The following is a 9,115-nucleotide window of genomic DNA, read 5'->3' as shown; positions in this document are numbered from 1 at the left end:
GTGCACTTTTTGAAGAGAAGAGTGGAGAATCCAAGCAAGGAACGAGTGGAGATTGTTGGATCTAGTGTTATTTCATCTAGAGCTGCGGTTGAAGGTAAAAAGTCTCCACCTTGCTCATTAGTTTGATTAGATCTCATTTTTTATGGAGTTCTAGGGCTTATTCCATCTTTCCTTGAGGTTTTGAGTGTGTTGAGCTTACCAAGAGACTTAGTGTAACAGCCCAATTTTCACGCCCAAAAATTTCATTTTTATAAATTACTTTCGTTAAAACATTCGGGGGAAAAACATTGTCAAATCATAACATCTCATAAAACAATGTATAATGTCTGAAAATCCAAATCATAAATAGTGATAATTTCATAGCACAATCCCAAGGAAACTCATAGTGCGGAATCTGGGGTGTGTGTATGATGTGCAGCTACCGCGCCGGCTCCTTCCCCTTCGTTAAAGAAGTACCTGAAACAAATCTTAAAACTGTAAGCACGAAGCTTAGTGAGCTCCCCCATCGTACCACATACCATAAAATCACATATCATGCATATACTGTCAAGCATATCTGGGTGCCCGACCTACCCCTTCGGCCCTGTCGACCGGATAATGCCTAGCATATCTGGGTGCTGGCCTCCCCTTCGGTCCTGTCGACCGGATACTGCCTAGCATATCTGGGTGCTGGCCTCCCCTTCGGCCCTGTCGACCGGATACTGCCTAGCATATCTGGGTGCTGGCCTCCCCTTCGGTCCTGTCGACCGGATACTGGGGACTATTTCACCCCACTACCACTACCACATAACATGTATCACATAATCATATTTTATCTAGTATGACTGGGTATGACTACCCCTCTTTGGCCCTATCGACCGGAGATCTTAGGGACTATCTCCTCTACTGCTACTGGCACATAACATCATATCATACTAGCACATAACATATCAGGTAGTAGCAAACCTAGATGAATATCACAAAGACAATCATCTAATATACCACTCCTACCAGTGGGCCGGCATTGTGGCCGTAGAACCACCGCTACTGGAAGGTAACTCACCTCGTAAAGCTGACTGCTGGAAAACTGCTCGGCAACTGTCTGACTGCTGTTCCGGTAACCCTCCGACTATAATCCCACAAAACACTCAGTTAGAACCTGATATCTTCTCTTAGGGTAAAATGACCATTTTACCCCTAACCAAGTCCAAGTCAAAGTCAAAGTCAAAGTCAAAGTCAACTTCCAGTTGCCCCGACTCGCCGAGTTGGGCCGCCAACTCGTCGAGTCCCTATCTCTTCTACTGTCCTCATCCACGACTCTACTCGTCGAGTTGGGCCGCCAACTTGTCAAGTCCCTCTTCGATATGAACATCGAATGAACCTTCATCCGACTCGCCGAGTTGTATGAACAACTCGTCGAGTTCATCTTCAACCATAAGGAGATTGCCTTGGACTCGCCGAGTCTGTTCTAGCACTCGTCGAGTCCCATGAACTCCAGGTATAAAACTAGGTCCAATGCGTTGGGTCACTATTTCTGTCCTGCTACAACCCTTCTAACACCCAACTGAGTTCTTTGGCCCTCAACAGATATGGGACTCAAAGCCTTGGACTCGTCGAGTCCCAAGAACGGACTCGCCGAGTCGATGACATCCACACCCTAAATCCTCAATTTCTGATATACAACACTTGACCAAAAGGTAGATCTAAGCTCCTTCAATCGTTCTAGCACGTAAAGTTACAAACTTTACGTGCATGCATGGGACTTTGAGCTCAAAAGGACATAAAATAAGCTCTTAAGATGCATGGGACCTTTCTTGGGTGAAAAGCAACCCAAATCTGCCTTGTGACTCATCCCTAGTATAAGATCCGAACTATTGACCCCCAACCATATTTGCAATCATGTTTGGTTACCAAAATGGCTTATAAAATCCCTAAATCCCCCCAAAAAGGGATCTATCAAATGAAAGAGCAAGGTACAGACATTATACCTTTCAAAGACTGCAAATGATGAACCAACTCGAATCCTTCAGTCTCCTCTTGATCCTTCTATGCTCTTCCTTCTTCCTTATGAACAAAACCACCAAAAATCACTCAAAAGCTTTAAATATTGCACCAAAACACTTAGGGTTTGCTATAGAGGGTTTCTGGGAGCATAAAGGGGCGATGGAGGCTGTACAAGGTTGTTTAAATAGGGTACAAACCCTCAAATTAGGGTTTTGTCCATACAGAGCCTACTCGTCGAGTCTGGGACCCGACTCGACGAGTCCATCACTTAAATCCCACGTCTCATCCCGCTTCTACTCGGCGAGTTGGTCCTTCAACTCGCCGAGTCCAAGGTCAAAAATGCAAAAATACTTAAGTAAATACATACCAGGAACCAGGTGCTACACTTAGACTTCAGATTTGGACCTTGTAAGGCCCCTAGAGTCCAAAGGTCCAAGCTTTATCCAGTTATAGAGGAGCTTAGGATCTTAAGACCCTAAATGGAACTTGTTTTGGCATTTCAAGCCATAAGTTGCATGCATGGACGTAAACCTTGTAGCTTGACGTGGTATCTCATCCTTGGGAGGCTATATCTAGAATCCCTTAGAACGTCTAAATTAGAATAGAGTCTGAAAGGACTCGACGAGTCGGAGAACTGGCTCGAGGAGTCGGTTAGGGTTTTCCCCGACGAGTCTGGACACGTGTGACTCGGCGAGTTGATGAGACAACTCGACGAGCTAATGGGAGGAATTTCGCGACACTTCTGCAAATAAGGGGACTCGACGAGTCACATAGGTACACTCGACGAGTTGAGTCAACATGGACTGTTGACTCGAGTGTTGACTTGTGTTTACTTTAGGGTTGCTCAAGACAAAGAATAGGGAGACCATGGATGGGTAAAATGGTCTTTTATCCATTCCAAGAGATTAAAGAAAAAATAGCTTGGTTTATTTAAAGTTGTGATTTAAGTTTTAATAGAGATAACTATCATATGTGTTAGGCGGAGGCTAGATCGGTGTTTTGTGTACGAGATTCATTTGCTTGCTTACGAGGTGAGTCTTCTCACTATACTTACCTTGAGTGGTAACTATGTGTGACCGGAGGGTCTTGTATGCTTATATTGAGTATTGTGATATCCTGCATTATGTCTTTCTGATTTATGCTATGTATTATTCTGAGCTATACTGAGTTAGGACTGGAGGGTCCACCCGAGCTATGGGACTGGAGGGTTCCAGTAAGACACATTGACCGGAGGGTCGTATTTGAGATATAGCCATGAGAGGCTACTGAGTTATGTGTGGTATTTTGGGGAACTCACTAAGCTTCGTGCTTACCGTGTTATGTGATATGTGTTTCAGGTACTTCTTAGGATCGCGGGAAGGCGCCGGCTTGATTGTACAAACACTTGAGATGGAGTTTATGTTTTGTGGATCTTGGATTTTATCAAACAATTTATGAAATTTGTGTTTTGACAATTTGATACTTGTGGTTTTTGGAACATAATATTGAGAATTATGTGTTTTAAAAATGAAAAATTTGTCTGAAAATTTACGGTGTTACAAGCTAAGAATGATGGGTCTGAAGATGAAGGTCTGCTTATTAATTCTGATGACGAAGCGGTGGCTTTTTACTCAAACAATAAAGTAAATAAGTTCTTCAAAAAGTCGTTCAATTTTGAGGTTTCAAAGCATTCTTGGTCATGTCTTAGTGTCGAAGACTGTTTTGTTGTTTTTGCATGTGTCGAAGTTGTATTGTTTAGACCCTTATGTATTTTTTGTACACTTCTGTCACCTCTATAAATATGGGATAGGTACTAGAGTTAGAGTAAGCTTTTGTAGTCTTCGACTTGTACTCTATTTTTCAATGTATCTTTTAAAAGCGTAATTGAGACAACCATATCATATTTACATTCTGTGTTCATATTTAAATCTATACTTTGATTCATTTCATATACTCGATTATTAACAACTACATTTGGTATCAGAGCAGGATTCATTTTAGTTGATCTCATAATTTCTCTAGTTTTCAAAAGTTTTTGAGTCTCGTTCTATATTCAAAACACTTTGCACGTTTTATTCTGAAAATCCTCTTAGATCATCTATTTTGATTCGAATCTGCTTTCGATTTGTTTAATCGAGTGTTTTGTGTCTGTTTTCTGGAAGTTTTGTCCATCAAATCTCAATTTCTAAAGCTTTTCACAAATTTTGTCCGTACAACAATGTCTAACTTCAATATGAACATGATGGCCTCTTATTCTCATCTGCTCGGTTTATCAACAAAAGTTCCTATGTTGATTCCATAATACTATGATCAATGGGCTAATCGAATGGAAGACTACTTGAACGGAATCAACGAGGATCTCTGGAAATGTATCGTTCGTGAAATCTGTTCTCCGATTAGGTTAGAACATGTTGGAACTGTTGCCTCTAGTCCAGATGTTGCTCAACAAGCTGAGAAACAAAAGAAAAATGAGAAGAGATGTATGCGTGAAATTCGTGGTCCACTTCCACCAATGGTTTATAACTATGTGTGTAGTTGCAACACATCAAAGGAAATTTGGGACACGTTGAAGGAAAAGTACCAAGGAAGCTAGAAGACGAAGATAAGTTATATTAAGCAGTGTTTACTTGAAATAGGTGAATTCAAGTAGAAAGAAGGTGAATCAATTGAGCTCTATTACGATCGTCTGAATTAACTAATATACAAATGCAACAAATATGGAGTCAAGAGGTCAAGAATGGAGTTCAACCTGACTTTCATCATGGGACTTCGTAAGGACTGGCGCAATGTCAGCTTGATGATAAAAACTCTACAAAGTTTGGACTACTTTTCTCTAAGTGATCTTTACAATGTGTTGAAGGCACGTGAAAATGAAGTAAATGAGATTGTAGAGGAAATGAGGAACAATTTGGGTTGTCCTCCAACGCTGATGTCGAAGGTGGCGAGTAGAGAAGTTGAGAAAGAAATAACTGAAAATGAGGGCTCGGAAAATGAAGGTTTGATCGTTAATTTTGAAGACGAAGCAGTGGCTTTTTACTCGAACAACCGAGTTAAGAAATTATTCAAAAATCCATTTAATTCAACGTCAAGTACAACTGAGATGAAAGGAAATTCTTCTGGGAAGAATATGAATGATGAGAAGAGAATTGAGAAAAAAGGAAGTGAGGACTGAGGAAGCGAAGATAGAGAAGAAGCTCAAGGGAGATTCAGGGTTCGACTACCATTATTGCAATGGTGCGAAATACATGGCGAGTGACTACATTCTCAAGACGAGAGATGAGAAGAAGAGTAGAGTCAAGGACGAAGCCTACTATGTGGAGAGGCTTGAAGAAGTGAGAGCTAAAACTAAAGAAATGTCTTTGGTTCCGAAGGGAATTGATGATGAGGAAGGGACGTATCAAATCTAGTCTTCAGGATCAGATGATGAGGAGATGCGAACCCGACTCATGGAGAGATGTTCGCAAGATTTGAAGAAAAGGATGAGGAGAATGTTACAGGGAGATGCTTCATTTCAACCACTGCACATAATTCGAATCCTTTAATATTCCTAATTGTGCATATAATTCAATTGTATCTGAGTTTGATGAAGCTATTTCATAAGTTAATGATCTGCTTATTTCTTCTAGTAGTGATGCTGAAAAGTCTAAGAAATTACTACTAGATACTCAGAGATGTTTGGAGTCCAAGAAGTCTAAGATAGAAAGTTTAGATTTACAATTGACGAATATCATATATGATAGCGATAGTTTGCGAACTGATAATAGTAACAACGTAATATCTACTATAATTCTACGAAGCGTCTTTATGGCAAATTAACTGCATTGCATCATTCGTCAGACATATGTAAAGAACAACATAGGAAAATTTTGCCCTTCTTAGCTTTCGGAAGGGAGAAAATTGATTCGACTTCCTATGACTTTGAGAGAAAATTCTCTGAGTGTGACACGGTTCTAAACGATTCATATGCATATGGTATAGTTAAAATTGATGAATGTTTGGATGAAAATGATATTGTTTATATTGTGAATGAGACCTTGACCAAAAACGAACAAATATAATTTTTAAAAAGAACTGAGAATTCGACATCTGACTCTCAAAACAATTTTGCTGATATTGAAGATGATGCTGATAATATCAGTGAAATTGAGGAGGAAAAAGTTGCTGATTGTTCAAAGTTATCTGTCATTAATGTTACTTCTATGGCTAAGGGTAAATAAATATGTCATAATTCTTTGGTTAAATTTCACACTGACCAACCCTCAAATTCGAAAGTTCATGATCTGGACCATGTGACTGTCGAAGATAGTCAAACAGATAGTGATGATGAGAACAATGATGCTCCCATCAAAATGACTATACTCAGGGTTGTAGTAGATCAGGTTTATGAGGAAACTAAGAAGTTCGACAAAGTAATGAACGAAAAAGGTTCTCATTACCTCGAATCGAATTCTATCGTTTATCCCAACTTCAAATACACAGATGATGTTATCTTTCCAAATCAGGTGTTTGTTACATCAGGAATGGTGATAAAGTAAAACGTGAAATCAAAAAAATTGTTGAGGAGGATAACAACAGAGTTTCGAAAGAAGGATTTTTCTCAAACCAAAGCATAGTCGAAAATAACCTCAACAAGAAGACGTCCACTTTCCAAAGACAAAAACCACAAAAAATTGTGTGGTTAAATCTGAAAAACCAAAGGTTGAACAACAAAAAAATGACAATGTTTCTCAAAAACCAAATCAAAATGTTCAAAATTTCAAAGAACAAATTGAAAAGATTTCAAAAGAAAGTGGGATTTCAATGACCAAAGCTCGAAAGAAAATTTATTGGAAAAATTTTGAGTCCAAAAAGAAACAACATGCTTTATCACCAAAAACATCTGAAAAAGAAAAGACTGAACATGTTTAGACCAAGTCTCAAAATAAATCTTTCGTTGAAAACAAACACATTTCACAACCTGATATACAAGAAAAAGATTTTTCAAAGAGAAACTCAAATGACTCAAAATCACCACCAAAATCAAATGTTCAAAAACCAAGAAGTAAAAATTTTGTAAAAAATCAACGCTCAAATAATTTTTTTTTTCTAATCATCAGAACAATAAGTTTTCACAAAATCATTTTCAAAGAAATGGTTTTCAACCCAATGTACAAAGGAATTGTACTCAATTTTCAAGTCAGAAGCGATTTTCGAATGCACCACAAGTTTTTCATCAATCAAATGTTGGTTATCAAAAACGTTTTCAAAATTGTTGTCAATCACAAGCAATACCGATGTTTCAAAATCAAAATCGGATGAAAGTCAAAAAGAAGAAAAATGAACCTTTCAAACCTACTCAACCTCAATTTCCTAATCCAGATTCGAAGCAAAAAGTCAAAGCTTCGTTTTTCAAAGGAAAATCTGATGTGAAGAACATAAATCACTAGCTTGAGGGAAAGGGAAAGACTTTTCCCTCTGGAAAATTCTCTCAAGAATAAATCAAGCATGCTTATGAGAGCTACTTGAATGAGTCGTTAAATGGAAGTTCTTCATCAAAGGAGTCAAATCCTTCGGTTCGAAAATGGAAGGCTGTTTCGAAACCAAAAGTTGAGGTCAAACGAACCACTAAAGAAAAAGGGAAATTCAGTGTTGATCCTAAACCAACGAATGATTTCATTTCAATATCCTTGTCTAAAGAAGTGGACTTAATTGATAGTTTGAAATCAAAAGTTCGTAATTAGGTGTTAGGATTTTCTTTTCACAATGCTTTTAACTCTAATCACCAAGGACGCAAAAAGCCTTGGGGACCTAAATTTTTTTCACTAATTTCAGGTTTTGTGTGACGAGCAATATGATAACAAATGGTACATTGATAGTGGTTGCTCTCGTCACATGACTGGTAGGAAGGAAAACTTGCGAGACTATCGAAGTGTAGATAATGTTGGTGTGGTGAAATTCGGCAACAATCACAAATGTCAAGTAAAAGATTATGGCAAAGTCACGAATGGCAAGTTCCCAGTTAACATGGTTGCATACGTCGAAGTTCTTCAAAACAATTTGATAAGTGTTTCACAACTTGTTGTAGGTACTGGTAATCAAGTTGTCTTTGATGAAGAAGGAAGTGTCATTTCGAACAAAGAAACTAAAGAAGTTCTTCTTATGTCAAAAAGAAAAGGTGATGTGTTTACCCTTGACATCAAACCCATTGTAGGTGTTCCCTCGGTTTGCTTACTCTCAAAAACATCATCAGACATAAGATGGTTATGGCATCGACGTCTTTCTCACTTGAATTCCAAGAATGTGAATAAGTTGGTGGTAAATGATCTTCTTTGCAGTTTACCAATATTAAAATTTGATAATGATACTTTATGTGCAGCTTGCGAACAAAGGAAGCAACATAGACAAGGTCATCTGATTGTCATTGATTCGAAGATCATTGAACCTTTGGAACTTCTTCACATTGACCTATTTGGCCCTTCGACTATTGAAACTCTCAACAAGAAGAGGTACATCTTGGTTATTGTTGATGATTTTTCCAGGTTTACTTGGGTGTATTTTCTACGACTAAAATCAGAAACAGCTCAAGTAATGATCAACTTCATCAAACAAATTGAGTTGAGTCTGAAGGAAAAGGTTCGTAAGATCAAGAGTGACAATGGCTAAGAGTTCAAGAATATGATTCTTGATTCGTTTTTAACTGATAAAGGAATTTCGCATAATTTTTCCTCTCCTTACACACCTCAACAAAATGGTGTTGTTGAAAGGAAGAATCGGTCACCCTGCGAAGCAGCAAGAACAATGCTTACATATGTGAATCTTCCATTATGTTTATGGGCTGAAGCAGTTTCGACGACTTGTTTTACTCACAATCGGTCATTCATTCATCGTTGTTTTAATATAACCCCTGATGAAATCATTAACAATAGGAAATCATTGAAGAAACATTTAATCTTACCTTTGATGATTACTTTGTTAAAAGAGTCGAAAAGAGTTTTGAACAGAAATCAATCATTAATGAATGAAATGATGAATCTCAAAGTTTGAATTCTTTAGATTTTGATTATGATTTAATTTTTGGTGTACCTAACAGGGCTATCGATGCAGAAATTCATGCTGACGATAATCAAGTACCTGAAGCTTCGTAGCATTCTCATAATTCGACTATCACACAGGA

The sequence above is a fragment of the Lactuca virosa genome, chromosome 6 (genome assembly GCF_052849685.1).
Source record: "Lactuca virosa cultivar CGN04683 chromosome 6, Lactuca_virosa_CGN04683_v6, whole genome shotgun sequence".
NCBI lineage: Eukaryota > Viridiplantae > Streptophyta > Magnoliopsida > Asterales > Asteraceae > Lactuca > Lactuca virosa.
This window is presented reverse-complemented; position numbering follows the sequence as displayed.